Below are 22,084 nucleotides of genomic sequence, written 5' to 3'. Positions count from 1 at the left end.
CCTCCTCCTCCTCCTTCTTCTTCTTCTTCTTCTTCTTCTTCTTCTTCTTCTTCTTCTTCCTCTTCTTCCTTTTTCTCCTCCTCTCCCTCCTCTTCCTCCTCCTTCTCCTCCTCTTGCTTCTCCTCCTCCTCTTCCTTCTTCTCCTCCTCCTCTTCCTTCTTCTCCTCCTCCTCTTGCTTCTCCTCCTCTTTCTTCTAAAGAGAAAAAGAGGACAGATAGTGGTAGATCTGGGGAAGAGGAGTTCTGGGGAGGAACTGGGAGGAATGGAGGAAGGGGAAATGTAGTCAGGATGTAATGTATTGAGAAGAATAAAAATTCAGACAGAGAAGATCATTTCCCATGGAGAGAACTAAATGCTCCTTTGTGGGTATTCGAGATGGCTTCTGAGTTAGAGATGGAGCATGTGTCCATTTCTCCTCTCAGCTCTAGGACCCCATCTGTTACAGACCTATGCAAGCCCAGTGCACACTGCCTCAGTCTTGGGAGATTATATGAGCATCAATCACATTGATTAGGAGGAGCCTTATTTCCCTGGTACTCTCCATCTGGCTCTTACTCTCTTTCTACCTCATCTTCTGAAGGGGTCCCTGAGCTCTGATGGGGAGGGGTGTGATGGAGACATCCTGTTTAGATCTGAGTGTTCCAAGGTCCCTCGCTTTCTGCATAGTGCCTGGCTGAGTATCTTTGCATATGTCTCCATGTGCTCCAGGAGGAAACTTCTCTGATGATGGTTGTGCAATAGTCTATCTAGGAGTATAGCAGAATGTCATTGGGAGTTGTTTTGTTGACCTTTTCTTTTGTAGAATAGTAGTATTTGGCTTTACACTAGGTTTCTGGGGTCCTAGATCTAGCCTGAGGTTCTTGGTCTCCCAAGCAAGGTCAAGTATGGGTTCCATCTCCTGGAGTGAGCCTTAAATCAAATCAGATGTTGGTTGGTTACTCCCACAAGCTTTGTGCCATGGTTGCACTAGCATGTCTTGCAGGCAGGACACCATTTGTGGCTGGGTTGATGTTTACATTTCCTTTGGTAGTGTGCAGCATACCTTCCAGAACAAGGAACACTAACTTGTAAGGGTGAAGGCTCTAGGTAGGCACCAGCTCAACATCTTCATGCTGAGTGAATTATGTAGGTGTTGTCTTTAGAGATGGGCCTTGCCATCAGTTTGTGGAGAGAAATGTATATATACTTGCCAACAGCCTGGGTTGTTTGGGGATTCCCATGGGACCCTTTGGCCAACAAGTCAATTAGATGTAACCAATTCCCAGGACTGGAAGCTTCAGTTTGACAAGAGATATCTAGTTGTGGCTCTGTCTCTCCTGTTATTTTACAATTCCATTTAGATGGCTTTCGTGTGTGTGTGTGTGTGTGTGTGTGTGTGCGTGTGCGTGTGCGTGTGTGTGTGTGTGTGTGTTTTAGAAAGCTTCTGCAGCATTGAGTTTCCATAATATTCCTTAAATGGTCCTTTATTTAGCTGTCTCTCCTCATATTCCTTTCCTCATCTTTCTCCTCTCCCTCCCTGCTACATTCTCCTATTTCAACACACCACACATACATACACACACACACACACACACACACACACACACACACACACACACACACACACCACATGCACACATGCACACACAGTCCCTTACTCTATACATAACCTCTGTGGTTCTGTGGATAGTAGCTTGCTTATCACTGACTTAATAGCTTATATTCACATATATGTGAATACATACCACATTTGCCTTTTGGGCTCTCAATAACTTCACTCAGTGTACTGGCTGGTTTTGGGTGTCAACTTGACACAAGCTAGAGTTATCACAGAAAAAGGAGCCTCCCTTGAGGAAATGCCTCCATGAGATCCAGCTGTAAGGCATTTTCTCAATTAGCAATCAAGAGTGGGAGGGACCATCATGGGTGGTGCCATCCCTGGGCTGGTTGTCCTGGGTTCTATAAGAAAGCAAGCTGAGCAAACCAGGAGAAGCAAGCCAGTAAGCAGTACCCCTCCACAGCCTCTGCATCAGCTCCTGCCTCCAAGTTCCTGCCCTGTGTGAGTTCCAGTCCTGACTTCCTTTGGTGATGAACAGCAATGTGGAGGTGTAAGCTGAATAAACCCTTTCCTCCCCAACTTGCTTCTTGGTCATGATGTTTTGTGCAGGAATAGAAACCCTGACTAAGGCATTCTGCATAATTTTATCTAGTTCATCTATTAACCTGTAAATTTCATTTTTTAGTAGCTGAGTAACATTCCATGGTGTAAACGTACCACATTTTATTTATTCCATTCATCTGTTATGGACAGCCAGGTTGTTTCCAGTTTGTAGCTATTATGTATAGAGTGGCAGTGGACATGGTTAGGTGTCTCTGTAGGAGGAGGAAGTTTCCTTTGGTTATATGTCTACAAGCGCTACAGCTGGATCTGGAGGTAAATTGACTCCCATTTTCCTGAGAAAACACCGCATTGATTTCCACAGTAGCTGTACAAGCTTGCACCCCAGCAGCAATGGATGAGTGTTCCCTTTATTCCACACCCTCACTAGCATGAGCACTTACTTGTATTGATCTTAGCCATTCTGACAGTTGTAAGATGGAATCTCAGAGTAGTTTTGACTTGCATTTCCCTGATAGGTAAGGATATTGGACGTTTCTTTAAAAATGTTTCTCAGCCATTTGAGTCTCCTCTTTTGAGAATTCTGTTTAGATCTGTACCCCATTTTTAATTAGGTTATTTGTTTTCTTGATACATAGGGTTTTTGGAGTCTTTATGTATTTTGGGCATTAGCCCTCTATCAGATGTGTAGTTGGCAAAAGTGTTTCCCCATTCTGTAGGCTGCCTCTTTGCAAATGATGGTGTTCTTTGCCATGCAGAAGCTTCTCAGTTTCATGAGATTCCATTTGTTACTTGCCGATCTTAATTCCTGTGCTAGCACGGTTCTATTCAGAAAGTTTTTTTTCCTGTGGCAATGAATTCAAGGCTATTCTCCGTTTTCTTGTCTGCCATATTCAGTGTGTCTGGTTTTATGTTGAGGTCTTTGATCCATTTGGAGTTGGATTTTGTGCTGGGTGATGAGTATTGATCTATTTGCATTCTCCTACATGAAGCTGCCCAGTTTGAACAACACCATTTGTTGAAGATGCTTTTTATCCAGTGTGTATTTCTGGCTTCTTAAAAATAAATCCGGTGGTCATATGTGTGCAGATTTATGTCTGGGTCTTCAATTTGATTCCATTGGTCAACATGTCCATTTTTGTGCCAATACAAAGCTGTTATTATTGCTATAGCTCTGTAGTCCAGTTTGAGGTCAGGGATGGAGAGACCTCCTGCAGTTATTCTGTTAGGATTGTTGCAGCTATCCTGACTTTGGTTGGTTTGGTTTTTGCGAAGCTGAGAATTATCCTTTCAAGCTCTGTGATGAATTGTTTTGGAGTTTTGATGGGGATTGCATTGAACCTGTAGATTGTTTTTGGTAAAATTACTATTTTTACTCTATTAATCTTACTGATCCATGAGAATGGGAGATCTTTCCATCTTCTGATGTCTTCTTGAATTTCTTTCTTCAGTGTCCAAAAGTTTTTGTCATACAAATCTTCCACTCGCATGGTTAGTGTTACCCCAAGATAATTTATAAATTTGAGACGATTGTGAAGGATGTTGATTCCTCAATTTCTTTCTTAATACAGTTGTCATTTGTATATGGGAGGGCTACTGATGTTTGTGAATCAATTTTAAATCCTGTTACATTGCTGAAAGGGTCTATCAGTTGCTGCAACTTCCTGGTGGAATTTGTAGGGTCATTTATGTATACTATCATATTGTCTGCAAATAAATATATTTTGACTTCTTCCTTTCAAATTTGTAACTCCTTGATCTCCTTTAGTTGTCTTATGGATCTACCTAATTTGCTCATGATGAATTTTTTTTCATCATATGTCTGTATTTTGTTTCCAAGTATTTTATTGAGATTTTCAAATCTGCCTCCATTAAGAATATTGACCTGTAGTTTTGTTTTTGTTCTTGTCACTGTGTTTTTGTTGGGTTTCTGATTTGGGTAACAGAATAAAACTGGCCCATCTTGGCCTAGGGATTTTGTTTTGTTTTAAGTTTGTTTGTTTGTTTGTTTGTTTGTTTGTTTGTTTTTTAACGTATGCTGTCCTTGACACACCAGAAGAGGAGATAGGACCCCATTAAAGATGGTTGTGAGCCTCCATGTGAGTGCTAGGAACTGAACTCAGAACCTCTGAAAGAGCATCCAGTGCTCTTAATGACTGAGCCATCTCTCTAACCCCTTGGCCCCGGTTTTTAAGTCCACTCTTTCTATTAATATTTCAATCTCCTCATTTTTTATGGGTAGGTTTAGGTTTATTGTTTCTTGCTTTGCTTTCAGTGGGCTAGATGAATCTACAAATTTGACCATTTCTTTTGGATTTTTTCAGCTTCATGGAATATAAGTTTTTAATCCAGATGTGGTAGTTTACACCTTTAATCCCAGGACTTGAGAGGCAGAGGTAAGCAGATCTCAGTGACTTTGAAGCCAGCCTAGTCTATAAAATGAGTTTCAGGATAGCCAGGGCTCTTATACAAAGAAATCCTGTCTCCGAACAAAAGAAAAAAGAAAAAAGAAAGAAAAAAAAAACAAAACAAAACCAACCAACCAATAAACCAAAAAGCAAACAGAAAATGGAATAAAAGTTTTCAATATATTTCTTTGTAATATTCCGAGTTTCTGAGTGTCCACGGTACTGTTCCCTTGTTCATTTCTGGTGCAGTTCTAGGTTTCTTTTGGTTAGTTGAGCCAAGGATTTATCCATCTGGTTTATCTTCTCCAAGAAAGGGCTTTTAGATTTCTTGATTACTTGTATTCCCTTCTCTGTTTCTATTTCACTAATTCTGCTCTGGTTTTTATTATTTCCTGCCATCTGCTGAATTTGCTTTTGGTCTGTTCTATTTTTCCAAATTCTTGACTTGTATCGTCATGTTGTTTATTTGTGGCTTTTTTGACTTTTTAATGTAGTCACTTAAAGCCATAACTCTTTCCCCACAGGACTGCTTTTAATGTGCCCCAGAAGGCTTTGCTGCTGTTGGGTTTTCATTTTCATTTAGTTCCAGGAAGTTTTATTTCTTTTTCTTTTATTTCTTCTTTGACCCATCCATCACTCAGTAATGAATTGTTTAATCTCCAGGAGTTGGTGTACTTTCCAGATAATTGGTTTTTATCAATTTTAAGTTTTATTGCATTAAGGCCAAGTTGGCTACACAGAGTTATGCCAGCCTTTCTGATTTCGTTAAGACTTGTTCCCTGTCCCAGAGCATGGTCTGTGTTAGAGAAGCTTCTGTGTGCTGCTGGGTAGATTGCGTACTCTTTGGTGTTTGTAGAATATTTATAGGTATCTGTTAAATGCATTTGATGTGTAATGTCATTTAATTCTGATGCATCTCTGTTTATTTTTTATCCAGGTGGACTATCTGTTGAGAAAAACTGGAATGTTGAAATCACAGACTGTTAATGGGTTGATGTCAATCTGTGCCTTCAATTCCAATAGTAGACTTTTTTGTGAAATTGGGTGAAGCAGAGTTTAGTGCATACATGTGTAAGGTTGTAACTTCTTGGTTAATTATTCCCTCGATTAGATTGAAGAGTCCTTTATCTTTTAGAGTTAATTTTCATTTGAAGTCTTGTGTCAGGTACTGGCACAGTGGCACGCACCTACTTCCTGGTCTTGTTTGACGGTAGTACTTTGTGCAGTACTTTCACTAAAGGAGAGTACATCTGTCAACATGAGTTTCTTGTAGACTACACAAAGGTAGATTTTTTTCCTTAATCCATTCAGCCAATCTTTTTTATTATTATTATTAGAAAGTTACTACCAATAATACTTAAAGTTATTATTGAAAGGTGTTTGTTGATTGCAAGCATTTCTTTGTGCTGAGTGTGTGTTTGTGTGTGTGTTTCTGTTTGTGTTCTTAGTCTTGCTTTGTAGCTCACTAATTATGCCTCATATGCTTTCTTTCCACAGTCTCTTGGATATGCTTATTCCTCTCTTCTGTTTCAATAAAGTATTGCTTCCATATTGTTTAGGGTTGGTCTGCTGGATGTGATTCCTATTTGGGCGTGTAAAGTTTTAGCTTCTCCTTCAGCTACGACAGATAGTTGGCTGGTGTTATGACTAGACTTGTATGGCTACAATGTGAAGATTTCTATGCCTCTAATGTGAAGACATTTCCTGTATTGTGCTTTGGGGAGTTTTGCATATTCTTTGCTTGTTTGGTCTAGTTCCTCTACTTAATCTTTGGATCCTGATATTTTCTCCTCTAGCTGTAAAGCTCTCTCTCTCTCTCTCTCTCTCTCTCTCTCTCTTCAGTCTTCTAGTTGGATTATCGAGTTTTTGAATTTCAGCTTCATTTCAGCTTCTGTTCCCCTCAATATTTCTATTTATTGAGTTTATTTCTCAACTCCTGGGTTGTCTTAGTCATTTCATTCAGCCTTATGTTTGTGTTTCTGCAGCATACTCTCCTGACCTTTCATATTGTTTTTACAGTGAGCTGGGCCTGTGGATTTCTTGCGTTGGTGTGTGTCTGATACAGACACAGCAAGCTTAGTTGGTGTATAGGATGCACCACCTAGCCCAAACCTGGATATTATAAAAGTTGCACGCAGATAAGGCTCACCAGGCTGGATCAAGCCCTGTTCATGGAAATCGAGGTGGGGTCAAGTAAACTCACCAGGCTACACGGGAGCACAGGATGTGTGGGCCTGGCTGGGATTGGGGATGTGGATCCAACATAAGCAGCTTTGGGGTAATTGGAGTTGAAAGTGATTGTATCTTAGATAGGAAAGCTCGGACAGGTTATGTACATCTCAGTAGCACACAGATGAGCTAGAGGGTCTCCGGCATGGTCTGATGGGTTGCAGAGGGAGGGAAAGGGTCTGAGGTAAGATTATGGTCGGTGTCTCTGGCAAACAGCTATGTGCAGACTAGATTTGGGAAGATCTGTGCTGGGGACGACAGGTAGGTTCTTGGTTCTCCTCACCATGTGGATCTAGAGGACGGAGAAGCTGTAAAGTCAGTTCCCACTGTGCTACTTGACCCCACTTTTCCATACCTTTCCAGGCAAGCACTCTGTTTTCTGAGCTACATCCTCAGCTCTCAGCAGGTTTATTCCTGTCACGGCTCCCTTCTTTATTCTCATCTGTTCTGTTTTGTTTTGTTTATTTATTTAACTCATATTGCTTGTTCTTTCACTCTTTATTCTGAAGTACTTCCTCACAAACTGATGGCATATTTATGATCTTGCCTTTCCTTAATTAGACTCAGTTAGGAATGTGTTTCACCATCATTTCATCTTCCTGTCTTATGTGGCTTCCTTTACATCTCTAACATCATCGCATGACCTTCTTAGCCTGGCATCTCATCGTGCGCTTGTCACGTAGGAGGAGCCTTACTAACTGTGGCAGAAAGCAACTCTGGACTGGTCCAAGCTGGACATATATTTGGCTCCTGAAACAGGAAGTGCCTGTGAAGAGAATTCAAGATCTCTAGGTCCAGAGAAGACATCTGCTCAGTACTTGTCTGTTTTACTCACTATTCTCTTCCTGTGAAGAAACACCATGATCAAGGAGACTCTTATGAAAGAAAACATTTAATTAATTTAATTACATTTCACAGGCAGCAGGCAGAGATAGAGAAACTGGGCCTGGTGTGGGCTCTTGAAATATCAAAGCCCACTTCCAGTGATACGCCTCCTCCTGTAAGGTTGTACCTCATGACCCTCCCCCAACAGTTTACCAGCTGGAAAATAGTTACATATAGGAACCTACAGAGACCTTTCTTATTCAAAGGAACACATCATCTCATCTCTTCTCTTGGTTCTTCAATCCCAGGGATCCCTTCTCTTATGACACTCATCTCCTTCACCCAGATAGGAAATGTTGTTGCAACAGCAACCTAGCACTGACCTGACTGCCCTATGGTAGTTGGCTTTCCAATCATGAGACATAGTTATAGGAATGCCAAGGTCTGATGCCATATCCAGAAAACATGCCCACCTCTGGAGCGAGATGATGGGCTCAAAGCCTTCTCTAAAGACAAGGAAGAACATCCCAGAAAAACCATCCTGTATGCTGGTATTCTTCACAGGAGAAGAAGGCATACTACAGAAGGTAAAGGCCAGATCTCAGCTAGTATTTATTTGTATAAACTACATTGAGTTGATTGATGAGGATGTATTGGTGCTCAGCTGAACTGTCAGGGAGATTTGCATGGATGCCCACCCCGCATCATTTGTACCAAAGCCACCACAACACTTTACAGCACTTGCTATTGACAGTGATGTTCATTTGCAGTCTTCTAGGGTCTACTCTCAGTGACTTGTTATGATGAGAAGTAATATGCCACTTGTGTACCTATCTCAAGAGTCACATGGCTTCTACCCTGGCTCCCATGAGCCCTTGTGTCACACTAACATGCTGGGCTAGCCTTACTGGACATTGATGTGTAAGCTCTAGCATTTTCTTCTTGCTGAAGGTTGACTATATGTGACACACATGAATGAAGCCCTTGGATACCTCCTGCCCCCAATTGACCCACAGACCCACAACATATGCAAGATCAAGCCCATCACACAGCTTAGGGCAGAACTGCTGAGTTCATGGGCTAAGTATAAAGTGCTTGTTCTTATCAACTAAGCAGAGGGTAGTTTGTTACAAAACTACCAACAGCTTATACACTCTCCAGTCTCTGCTCATTACAGTCTTGTGAGTACTGAAACTGCCCAATTGCTATAGATACAACTAGTCTAAGAGAACTGAGACTTTAGATGGAATGCTTGGCCGGGCAGGCTCTCTGCCGACAGAACCAGGCGAGAGGGAGAGAGCTCGGTCCAGCCGAGCCTCTCGGGGCTGAGCGGGATGGTGAGTGTCGCAGCTCGGATCTCCTGCCTCCGGAGAATAACCACACCAAGAGGGGAGTCTGTCAAAGCAGGAACTCGTTTTTATGTATCAATCCTTTCTCTTATATAGGGCTGAGAGAGGAGGTGGAGTTTTCAGCTGGGGTGAGATGACCTAGCGGGAGGGGAAAGTTGATGAGGAGTATGGGGTAACTGAGGGAGCCAACAAAGTTACTCTATGTCAGCAGGATCTAGGCAAAGGCAGGCTTAAGCAGGTTATGCTGAGTCACTCCAGTACAGAAATGAGTGAGACAGTTTACAAAACTCAAGCCAGGCTCAGGTTTGTCCTCAAGGCCCAAGCCAGGGCCAAATAGAGCCCAACAATGCTTTCTCTCTACACTGCCATCTTGCTTACTTCCTGCTTGGGCTGGGATATTCCCAAAATCCTTTAAAGTAATTTTAGGCTGTGGCGAGCTGGCTTGCAAGTCTGCGGTATTGTCTGTGACACTTCTAACAACCAAAGAGTGCTCTTCACATACTTTTTTTCCTGTGGACAGACCATCATACTCTGGTGTTTTGAAAGGAATTTCTGCACTGAAAAGAAGTTGACATAGCTTAATTTTTTAAGCCATCTTATCTCTAGAAATTCCTTGTCCCATCTGTGCTTATTCATTAACACCATGAAACACGATTCCCAACTCCTGCCAGACTTTCAGTAGATGTTATAAGAAGAATGGATCTCTTGGACTTAGTTTCTTGGGGGATTTGTCTCAGAAAATATGTAGATTGTCTCACAACCAATATGAACTTTAAGAGCAGATGTTTTATTTTGAGACTACATAGCATTGTCTTGAAGAGCTCAGATGTGGACACTGAAGCTCTGAGGACATCCCACTGATGAGAGTCTAACAAGTTAAATAGTTTGTACTCTTGAAGCGAGAAAGTTAGCAGCAACTGTCTTTTGGGGTTACTATAATCAAATTATTTTAAATTATATGTAGATGTGTATATGTTAAGTATGTTATGTAAGTGCAAGGACCATGGAGGTCAGAGGTATTCAATCCCCTGAGGAGTTACAGGTGTTTATGAGCCATCCAACATGGATACTGGGACCAAACCGAGGTTCTCTACAAAAAGTGCTTTAACTGTGCAGACATCTCACTGACCCTTGAAAGCAAGATCATGTGCACTCTGAGCAGCATCTCCCATGCTCTATTTCTTCCGACAGTATTATTTGCTTGTTACAACTCTTGACTGACTTGGTAATATTCACATTAACCTTTTCTTCCATAATTAAGAGCCCTGATGTATTGAAATCTTAGTTTAAAATATTCAAACATTCTAGATTTTTTCCCCAGATAATCTGCTCAAATTATGTGTATGCACATTGCTCTCCAGTCCTTCTAGAGTCTACATCTGATAACTCAACCAATTATGACTCGAACATATTGAGGGAGCATTATGTCTGTAGTGAGCATGTACAGACGTGTTTATTCTGCTGTTACTCCCCAAGGGAGACAGTGTAACAAATGTTTACATGTATTTACAGTGTGCTAGGTGTAATATTCTAAAGATGATTTTAAATATGTGAGAGATTACCCAGAGCTTCTATACAAGCACCATACTACTTATATCAGGGATCTAAATGGCTTCAGATCTGGGTATCTGGGGTAGAGGGTCCTGGAGTGAATTCCCCCTGGACAATGAGGAATATATATACATTTGTGGATCATCTACACATCAACAATAAAATGAGGAGTTAAAAAAAAAAACAGGTGCTACAAGCTAGATGGATATAGGAAAGTCTGGTGCTCAGGGAAGAACCGAGTTTTTCTCATATTTGTGTAACATATTGTGATTTGAAATGTCTGCAATGTTTTGTTATAGCAAAGGGTGTGTTCTGCTGTTCTCATTCCACTGCATCCCAGTAGTCCAGCATCCTGCTTCCCTAAGCTTCTGAAAGGGAAGCCTCCTCAGGTCCAACACCTGAGTCCTTGAGGTAGTAAAAGAAATACCACGTACAGATTGCATGGACAGGCAGAACATATTTCCACAATGTTAATGTAGACAAATGGCATGTTCAGAAGTATATCTAGCTACAAATTAATTAGAATAATTAGATCAATATAGTTAATATAATTAGTATTGTTATATTACTCTGGTTAGGTGTGTCCTCTCCAAGAGACTGAAAAATTTCCTCTCCCTTTCTCTCTCTCTCTCTCTCTCTCTCTCTCTCTCTCTCTCTCTCTCTCTCTGTCTCTTTCTCTCTGTCTCTCTGTCATACACACACACACACACACACACACACTTGGTTAAAAAATGTTTTATAACCCTAAACCATTATAATAGCACGTGGAGTCCAGTGCAATAACACATCAATTTCACCATGAGCACACCATTAAGAGTAGGAGTTTGCAGGACACTCCAGAGACACATAAAATGCAATCCTACTAGGAAAAAATTCTGATAAAATAGACGGAAAATATCCCCACTGCCAAAAAAGTGCTTATTTCACATTAATCCCAAGTTTAAGTCTGGTCATGATTACACACACACACAAATATGAATGTAACAAACAGGTTCTGGAGTTTACTTAATGAATAAAACAGACTTAGTAGGGCTTGAGTTAATAATCCTGCAGAAGACCAGGTTCCCAACACCCAGTAAATCATGCATGCCCTTGATTCCTAGGTCATCACTGCACACCTCAGAGATGCCATGGCCCCAGAGCATCCCCCAGCTGAGGAAACCTGATGAAATGAATTCTCTGTCACTGGAAACTGACCTCCAGACCGGCTGGTTCCAGCCATGCTGTCCAGCCTCAGTGATTTTTCTCTATGGGAGTGACACCAGTCAGCAGTCTTCACTTTGAAAAACAAGAATATTGCTATTGTTATACTCAAGAAAACTAGAAACAGCTAAGACTTATTAACCAGCTATTTAGAGTCTACCCATGAACAACAGCTAATTTGAGAATCTTCAACACTCAAGGATAGCAATTAACATTACAGAATATGATGGCTAATGCTGATTGTCATCTTGATAGACCTGGACTCACCTAAAAGACAAACATCTAAATGTGTCTGTAAGGAGGTTTTTAGAGTAGCTTAATTGAAGGGTAAAGTCCATTTTAACTGTGGACAGCAATATGTCACAGCCTGGAATCTTAGCCTTGATAAAAAGGACAAGGCCAGCTAAGCACTGGAAGCTGGTGAAATATGCAGTGTGGTTAGCCGCCTTGTGCTCTCACACCTGCCCTATCATGAGAACCTGCATCCCTTCGAACTGTGAGCTGAAACCAACCTTCCCTTCTATAAGTTGCTGCTGCCAGGTATTTTTGTCACACCAGTGAGAAAAGTAAGAAATACCAACTGTCTTTCAGAACCACCTTTATGGGAATCTCCTGACAGTTGGGAGTCACAGAAGGGCAACAGTAAAGTTGACAGAAATTATAGGAAAGTAATCACATGTTCTTCACTTCACAGACTCTGATTTCAAAACTGTAGTCAACATCTACAAGGCTTAAGAACAGGAAAGCATTAGTTCTTTTCACACCACCATTACAAAATACTGCACATTACAAAATACTTAAAGGGTGAGACTTGCGTGGGTTCCTGATGTCAGCTCATCATGATGGTGAAGGCATGAAGGAGCAGCTTAGTTCTTGGTGGTAGGAGTATACAGCAGAGGCTGTGCACACCATAGCCAAGAAGAAGCAGAGAGAAGAAGGAACAGGAAATAGCCAAGGGCAATACACTCAGAGGATGAAGGCCCAACCTCCTAATGTTCTCAGTACTTCTTAAAAAACAAAACAAAACAAAACAAAACAAAACACCAGCTGTGGACCAAGTGTTCAAACATGAGCTATGGAAATATTTCATATTTCAACCATGAACAGAAAGCAAGGAGGGGACACAGCTTTCCATAGGCTCATGCTCACCTAACACCAAGGGCAGCCCATTCCAGAAAGTTCAGAAGAGAAATGATCTCCTTTCTGAGTCGCCTGCTCCCTGGGCTCTGATGTTTCTCTGGGCTCTGGTGGCATCATCTCAACCTCATTACCAAATTTGCACCTCAGTAAATACTGGTGCGTATCTCCAGGGGAATGCAAAGTTCTGGTATTCAACTGGTTTTTGTTGTCATCTTGCCTTTCTGAAACATAAATTAAGAAATGCCGTTAAATGCCCGCTTCTGCAGTGTAATCACGGGGCAGATACTGTGGCTGATAATGTTTACACACTGCAAACTGCTTCACTTCTTATACAGAGTCGGGGAGATGTGTTTAAATGTTTTTTCATGGCTCGTACTTGTAGATCTCTAAAATAGATTTGAATAATTATCCAGCATTACCATCACGACGCTTTCTTGAGTTATAATTAAAATGCATCGTTTTATTATACTTTCAATTTTTGCTCTAGAAAATGTTAGATTGTAACTACACATTCAAGTTTAAATTAATGTACTCCTTCAAAAAGTAATTCAAGCCATCTTTTACCTATAAATATTATAATTTGGTGGTAGTATGTGTGGAACAGGATTCATATAAATATTTAAATGAGTGCATGGAAAACGTTAAACACTTCTCCTAAGTTTAAGATTTGGTACATACTCTTTCAGAAATGATGACAAACATATCAATTTATATTTATCCAAGCTGACAATACAGAATTCGAGCTTCCATATTCATTTGCTAACTCCTTCCTCTGCTGAGAAGTCTGCTTTCATGAAATTGCATGGCTGACAATCATTTGGCTCCTTGGGCTGATCCATGAGGCCAGGAGCATTATGGGAAGGCACTGAGAAGGAGCTGTGAAGGGCAAGAAGATGCTCCTGATCACCAGTTTCACTGAACATAGGAGCCATGGGCTTTATGGAACATGTCATCCTGGAGTACCAAGTAAACTAAGGTAAGAACTAGGGATTTTCTTGTGGACAAAGAATATTAGCAGACTTAAGGCTCTTTGGGTTAGAAGGACATAGATCCCACATGTACAAGCAATAATGTGAATTTATCTGAAAGTATTTGAAGCTGGGAGTTAGGAACAAACAGTGGTTGGACATGTTCAGTCAGAGAGTGCCCATCAAATGATGGTACCTTTTATCCTGCTTACTTGAGTTGCTCTGCCTGGACAGGAAATGTGAAAGCTGACAACCTGTAAGGCCACCAAATTCTCAAGACACTTCCTGAAGACCTGGGGCCCACTCTCACTCCCCAATGAAAATGACTGTGCTGATGCAAAAGTCCCAAAGAAAGTCAATCTTCACACCGAACACATCCAGTGTGGGGAAGGTGCCAGAGATGGAAGTGTATCCTTGAAGCAGAACTTGGAGGAATTTTGAATAGTGGACTAGGTCACTGCTGAGCAGAGGCACTGTCTGAGTAAAGGTGAGTATCGTGCCTAGCACAAACACAAACCCACCTTTCACTGGGAAAAGACCTGCACATATCACTGTCACTGACTGGGTCCTGTGAGGGGTGGTGCTGGTGCCTTAATTGGGAATCTGCATGTGAGCACTGAAGGTTCTGTTCCCCAATTGGTTCTTGATTGATCAATAAAGATGCCAATGGCTGGGCAGAAGAGGAGAGACTTTCAGGTTCCCACAGGCAGGCTAGGAGAAGGAGAAGGGGGAAAGAGACTTCGCCATGCTTCAGAGGGAGAGCGTGTCACCAGCTATGTGAGATCTTGGGTGAATATTAGAAATGTAACTAAGCTGAGGGCAGATTTAGAGCGTTGAGCAAACAGTAAAGGAAAGGCATGCTAGCCATGAGAGGCTTACGCCCAGCCACTGAGCCATAAGGCAGGTTAAAAATGAGCTATGTGTGTGTCTCTCATCTGTGGATCCAAGGGAACCAGGGCGGGGAGGTAGCAGAGTGCACCCAGAGCTTAAAGCAGGGTAGTAGAAACTACAAGCTACAGGGTTCATGTGCATCTATCAGTTTCATGTTACAGCAGTGGCACACCCAGGACAACTGACTCACAAAGTAAGAGGCTTCTCTAGCTTGTGACTTAGGAAGCTCAATATCCAGCTCTGGCATGAGGGTGGTGGTTGGCTTCTAGGCCGGCAGCATTTCGGTAACGGCAGGAATGCATGTCACACCATTAGAGGATGGAAAAGATACATAAGGCAGTTAAGTTCCCACAGTTTTCTTTGAGGAAGACTTCCACTGACCTAAAGACCTTCTGCAAGACTCCGTCTCTTAAGGGACCACAACACCTCCCTTAAGGGAAATGAATCTCTTCTTGTGGACCTTTGCAGGCCAGCCACTCAATGTTCAATCCCTGAGCTATGATTGCATAATTGTTCAGTCAAGTAGCTTGGGTAAGGACTGCTGGGGGGCCACTGCCCTTCAGCACAGTCCTCACAACTGTTGCCAGATGGAATGCGGGAGAGCTTTGATCTACATCTAAACAAGCCTGCAAGTTCTCAGAGCCATGCTAGCCCCTCCCTCTGTTTAAGTCTTGGCACTGCTGTGGAAGAATTCTTAGAAGGCAGAAAAATGTAGTGTCAAAGTCACAGCCTCTTGAGTCAGAGGAGATCAGTGCCGATTCCACCCCTCCCTTCCTTCCCTGCAGAGCCCTGACTAGCCTGTGGCATTCTGGGGGTCACTCTGCCTCCAGGACTTGCCTGTGTTGACTGCAAAGGCATTTTCAAAAGAGCTTTTTTGGTAAGGAGATGTGACAGTCAGTTCGTGTTGCTGTGACAAAACAGGGAGAAGATCAACTTAAAAGGCGGGGAAGGTTTAACCTTGGCTCCCAGTTTCTTGGCTTTCAGTCAATGGTCACTTGGCCTTGTTGTTGTACATGCTGGTGAAACAAAACATCATATCATGGAGCATGTGGACTGAAAAATGGCTCACCTTGTGTCAGAAAGAATGTATGAGGAGAGATCAAAGAAGGGAAGGGAATTGGTGAAAAGGGGTCCACTCCTGTCAACTCAATTCCAACTCCTTCCTCAGTCTCTGTCACCCCCTCGATAGCCAATAGTAATCAAGTTATAAATCCATAATTAAAAATAATCAAGTTCTAAATCCATCCATGTCAGAGCCTCCACTTTACAGAGCCCATGAACATTGCTGCCCTGGGGACCAGCAAGCAGGCAGAGCTACCTGCCTTCACTGACCTTCATTCTAAGGGACCCACAGTTCCTCCTGCCTCATTTCTTGTGCCAATATACAAGGTAATGCATCTGAACAAGTTGCACTATGCCGCCATTTTTAGAGCACTAACCGTTGCTGTGGTTGTTATCAGGGTTGATGTTATTGAGTACTAGCTTGGAAGCCCACAGAAAGCTCCTCACTCTGTCCCTTTTTCTTTGCCTGTGACATTGGATTTTGTGCTATATTCCCTTAGCAGTACAATAAAGTAAGATGAAATGGGGTTCTAACACAAACAATGAGATATACGTATAACCCAATATTGACCAGACATCCAGCCTATTTATCTGTATACTGTACTGTCCAATCTCAATCTCCCAGATAAAGACAGATATGTGGAAACTTCTAGATATGAGTGTGTTCCAAATACCAGCAGTGGCCATCAGCCATAAAATTAATATGTGTGCTAGGGTGGGGTTGTATTTGACATATAGTCATAATTAACAATGTTTATAGCCTTAATTTTAGCAATGAAATAGAACATGATAGTCTGAAGGCAGAAATCTAGAAAGTTATAAAGTGTTGGGGGCAAGGTGTTTCTATTGAAGGCATCTGAGTTTTTATGGTGTGTAATACTGAATACTATTAAATGTTAATGAATTTCATTTTGCTTTGCTTCTGTTCTTGTTTAAGTTTCTTAAAAGTTTATTATTTATGTATAAAGTTGTTTTATATCCAAGTACATCTGTACACCAGAGGAGGGCATGGCAGTTGTGAGCTGCCATGTGCTTGTTGAGAATTGAACTCAGAACCTCTGGAAGAGCAGCCATCTCTAAGCCATCTCTCTGGACTTGTTTGGTTTGTAATATGTGCTATGATGCTGGGGACATTGGGTTTTGTTTTTGTTTTTTCTGTCTGTCTGTCTGTCTGTCTGTCTGATTTTAGAAAACCTACATGAATTTTCAAATGTTCTGAGGTACACACTGAGGCTTTGAATTCAGAAGCAACTTGATGTTAAAGTGGTATTCTCCTTTTAATCCATTCATAGTCTTGCTAAACCTTTATCAAACTATGGAAAATTAAGCTCATCCATTCCAACAGTGGAAGTGAGCATCACTAACAAATGTAAAGCAGCTAGACTCCCAAAATGCGAGTGTATAAGAATTCAGTTATATGGTGGGGCGGGGCGGGGCGGGGCGGGGCGGGGCAGGACAGGGCAGGGGTAGGGAGGCATTGCATTCAGACAAGAGAAATAGAGGCAGCTAAAAAAATTATTCCTCTTTCCTCATGATACTAATGAAGAAGGAAGCAACATTTGAGGCTTAAAGTTGTGATCACATGGAAGATTCTAGACTCCTGAAAACTCTCACCAGCACCTGGCTGAACACAAAGGAATGCCTCTCATGTTGAGAAAGACGTAGAGAAGGAAAATGATTTAGACAAAGGTCTAACTCCCACCCCATAGGGCCTCACCTTCATCATCCTTGCAAAACCTGGAGTCTGTCACTTAAGAGAACTCATATTTCCAGTTGTGGAGACACAAGCCATTGGATAGTCTTCTTCAGACACATTTAAAGTACTCGTTCACAATTATAGAATTTAAAACATACCTCTCAAAAATGTTTTGGGAGTACTCTCATTTAAAACCATCTACAGTGATTATAAAACTCCAAAATGACCATCAACCTAAAATGAAGTACTTTACACAAATGCTGCCACTACCTACCCAGCATGGGCACTACATCACATAGGCTCATCACACAGACTCGAGACCATGTGGTCTCAAAAAGGATTTCAAACATAGTTTCTCAGAAATGCAAAATACTGAGGTAACTCAAGGAAAGCAGAAACTAAGCCCAGGCAGGAAGATTAACTTTACTCCATTTAGGTAACATTTACCTAGAAAGATTTTTCTCGAGTGAAATTAAACAACTAATAAAACCCTAGAGCTAACCAATCACTAGTCAGCCAAATAGTGAACCAATCAGCTAGCCTAACCAACAATCCAACCAACCAGTCAGCCAGCCCACCAGTTAACCATCTAGTCAACCAGTCAACCAGCTAGTCAACCAGCCAGCCAGTCAACCAGACAACCAACCAATCAGCCAACCACTCCTTCAACCAAGCAGCCAGCCAGCCAACCAACTAACCAACCAACTAACCAACTAACCAACCAACCAACCAACTAACCAACTAACCAACCAACCAGCCAACCAACTAACCAACCAACCAACCAGCCAACCAACTAACCAACCAACCAACCAGCCAACCAACCAACCAACTAACCAACCAACCAACCAGCCAACCAACTAACCAACCAACCAAACAACCAACCAACTAACCAACCAACCAACTAACCAACCAACCACCAGCCAACCAACTAACCAACCAACCAACTAACCAACCAACCAACCAGCCAACCAACTAATCAACCAACCAACTAACCAACCAACCAACCAGCCAACCAACCAACCAACCAGCCAACCAACTCCCAGAGAACCCCAGTCTCAGAGGCATTTCATCTTATTTTCTTTGGTTTCAGAACTTTTGGAGGTGACTGTACTCAGTAAGAGACTGACAAATAGTATAGTAAATTAGGCTAGCAGCAGAAAGCTTCTGAAAAGAGGAGAGACACATTCAAAACACCCTTCTGATGGCATTCCAGTCAGATCTACCACATCTGGGCTGATGCTGGTGACCAGGGCAGAGATAGTCCTGGAAAACCCTAAGCAAATTCCCCAGGCCAAAGAAAATGAAGACCAATGAGTGGGAGAGGTGACCTGCCCTACCAGGGATTCTCCTCTAAGTCCAACGAGGGTCCTTTCTGAGATCTGCTGTCACCTTACAGTGTGGCAGCATCTGTCTTTCCATCCAGATAATAGAGCCTACCAGATCACTAGGCTGTGCCCTGCCCTGTGGGATTGCTCTGTTGGGGAGGATGGTGGGTTGTGTGGATGCGTTAGTGTTGGACTGGGAGAGCAGCAGATCCTGTGGTTGGAATGTAATAATGGTCTTGCTTCCCTGCTGGGGATGTTCTGTCAGACTGGGAAGGTTAAGAGTGCCACAGTGCCTCAAGACGATGAACATCGGGTGGCTTCATTGTTGGAGCCTATTTTCTGTGCTGAGAGACATTTTTGCCCCACAGGTCCTTGCAGGCAGGGACATTATCCAGAGCATTTGGAACAGAGGCAGCATAATTCACCACATGAAGAAGAACCTTCACTAAGTTAAAATCTTTGCTGTGCTGGGGCATTGAAAATATTTGGTAAATAATCTTCATTCCACAATTTAGTAGCATCATTCTTTAAAACCACTAAGACTGGGAACATTTTTCCCTTATCTAGATGCTTGTCCCCCACATGAAGGCCCATTGGCACGCTGTGGGGACATCTGTCTTGTTTACAGTCCTCTTTGTCTGTCTTTATCAAATCTTTCAGCTGTGTGGATCACTTGCCATTCCCAGACATCCCACTTAATGGGTCTTCTCCAAAAGCTTCTCTGTGCAGAACCTATATTCCTGGAAGAGGCCAACGCTCTCACTTTAGCCTGCTTTAGGAATTAAGCAGTAATCACATAAAACTGACTGTGCACAGGCTCTGTCCCTAGGGATCAGGACACGGAAACCTCAAGGAACTTGTATTTTCGCTAGAAAATATACATCACTCACTGTGTCAGCCTGTGATCTAAATGTGGGGCCCACTGCCATAAGACCAGACACTGGCAACTGCCTTCTACCTGTGTATCTTGTCTTTCATAGTCCAACAGATCTGTATATTTGTTTGCCAAGCTATGTGACAAATACCTACCAGACACCCACACAGTATCCTCAGAAAAAGATGACTCCTGTTTCCAAAGGACATGGCCGCGTCAAGTTGCAGGGTCACACTGGCAGGATCAGCCCAGCGCTCACTCGTCACCCTGCCGTTGGCCACCAAACAGTCTGAACATTACATGTGCTGTCCTCACTGGATTTAATGTATGGACAGTAAATGTTCCATATATATCTTAACTAACCAATCTTGAAGTATTTTGACCTCCTCAAAGCCTCAGTTTCTAAGATGTAGGCAAACACCGGGGAATTGTAGCAACACAATTATTCTCAGGTAAAATTCAGCTTTGGTTCTTGGAAGAGGAGAAAAAGCAATGTTATTGGCTGATGGTATGCCCTGGACTTGGGAGCCAAGGTAACTAGGTGACCACAGCTCCCTCTGGGGTTCCAGAGCAATGCACACATCCCATTCAAGCCCTGATCCCTCCGCCCTCCTGTCTTACACATTGGTCTGCTCTGCTTCCTTTCTGCTGTGTGAATATTCATTCTAACATCACGACCTTGAAGCTCAAGGACATCAGGAGCTAACCACTTGTTTCTGATGTGCTGCATAGAGATGTGCATGTGCCCTGTGAGCTAAATGGAGGGGTGTGTGTGTGTGTGTGTGTGTGTGTGTGTTTTCCTGTGTGCTACATGGAGGTGCATGTGTGTATCCCATGTGCTACAAGGATGTATGCATGTTTCTTGTGTGCTACATGGTTATATGTATGTCCCGGGTGCTACAAGGAGAAGTATATGTTCTCTTACAGTGGAGAGGCACCTACCTACCTAGACAAAATTTCTTCCACAAAGCTAAAGCAAGAAGCCTCAGTTCAGCCACACTGGTAGTTTTAAAATATGCATGTATTTAAATATATTCCTCAAGTTCTGTGCTGCTTTTGGAAAAAAAAAAAACAGATGTGTAAAGAAACTTTTTTTAAAAGCAGGAGCTTTATTGTTTAACTCCATTTTAAACTATATTCTCCCCAAAGAACATTCTGTGGGTGTGAGAAAAGTGGCAAAGAATGATGGCATCATTTTCCATTTTTAGCATAGAGTTAGCTTTCTTCCAGCATGCCTCACTGCCAGGTTTCAAGGTGTGGGCCAGTGACCATGTATTCTCTTTGAAAGAAATCTTATTAACAACGCTCAGTTAAAACTTAGTAGCAGCTGAACCCTGGGATGGATGGGGTGAGCTGTGGATGCGGAGCCTTGTGCTGAACTCCACTTTCAGATCACATTTTATATGGAAAGAAATCAGCTAGCTTCCTGTGCAGCTTCTAAGAAAGCTGATCAAAGGCAGCCCCTCCCTAGGGACAGGTGCACGGAAGGATCTGCTACCTGGGGGTTTCCTTTGGAACTCAAGATAAATAGGCTTTTTAATCCAAATGTGCTACAGTTGAGAGAGAAAGAAGGGAAAGGAAAGAAAGAAAGAGAGAGAGAGAGAGAAAGAAAGAAAGAAGAAAAGAAAGATGAAAAGAAGAAAGGAAGGAATGAAGAAAGGAAGAAAAAAGAAAGAAAAGAGAAAGGAGAAAGAAAAGAAAGATGGAAAGAAGAAAGGAAGGAATGAAGAAAGGAAGAAAGGAAGGGAGGAAGGAAGGAAGGAAGGAAGGAAGAAAAAAAGAAAGAAAGAAAGAAAGAAAGAAAGAAAGAAAGAAAGAAAGAAAGAGAAAGAAAGAAAAAAAGAAAGAAAGAAAGAAAGAAAGAAAGAAAGAAAGAAAGAAAGGAAGGAAGGAGACATTTAAAGCACTAGTGGGTGGGTTCCCTTTCACCCACAGAGAGTTTCAGAATTCTCTCTCTTTAAAAAAAAAAAAGTATTGTTCAGGGGAAAAGGAGCACTCTTTGTATTACTGCAGCTTCCTGAAAACATTAACTTCATAAAGCCTAGATCCAGCCTTTGGTACCCTTTGACAGTCTCAATAGGGGTGAAGATCAAGGATTTCCCTGCTGACAACTTGCAAATGCTGCTCTAAGCTTTTGCTTCCAAGAGAAGAGGAAAACAGCAACTAAATTCACTCTGAGGGCAAATAATGGTCAACTGCCTAGAAGACAGGACTGAGGTGGGCTGGCAAGGTGGCTGAGTTATTGCAGGCTTGATTTCTGAGACTCCCTCCACCTCCCCCATCACATACCTGTGTTCTTGTCCCCCATCACATACCTGTGTTCCCCCTTCTCCACCACACACCTGTGTTCCCTTCCCCACCACACACCTGTGTTCCCTTCCACACACACCTGTGTTCCCCTCCCCACCACACACCTGTGTTCCCCTCCACACACACCTGTGTTCCCCCTCCCCTCACACACCTG

General features: G+C 42.3%; 1 long non-coding RNA gene across 1 annotated transcript in view; it reads left to right on the top strand.

Moving 5' to 3' along the window:
• The window catches only part of LOC116087752, a 29,029-nt gene extending 9,777 nt beyond the window's left edge, over window positions 1–19,252 (top strand). Inside the window, exons 2-4 of the long non-coding RNA XR_004117618.1 lie at window positions 10,805–10,872; window positions 13,528–13,780; window positions 19,115–19,252. This is a non-coding gene — a long non-coding RNA (uncharacterized LOC116087752). The remainder of the gene's footprint in view (window positions 1–10,804; window positions 10,873–13,527; window positions 13,781–19,114) is intronic.
• Window positions 19,253–22,084: the final 2,832 nt, after the last annotated feature.

The sequence above is a fragment of the Mastomys coucha genome, unplaced genomic scaffold (assembly GCF_008632895.1).
Source record: "Mastomys coucha isolate ucsf_1 unplaced genomic scaffold, UCSF_Mcou_1 pScaffold13, whole genome shotgun sequence".
Classification (NCBI taxonomy): Eukaryota; Metazoa; Chordata; class Mammalia; order Rodentia; family Muridae; genus Mastomys; species Mastomys coucha.
The sequence above is the reverse complement of the archived record's forward strand: the minus strand, read 5'-3'. Positions and strand labels throughout refer to the sequence as shown.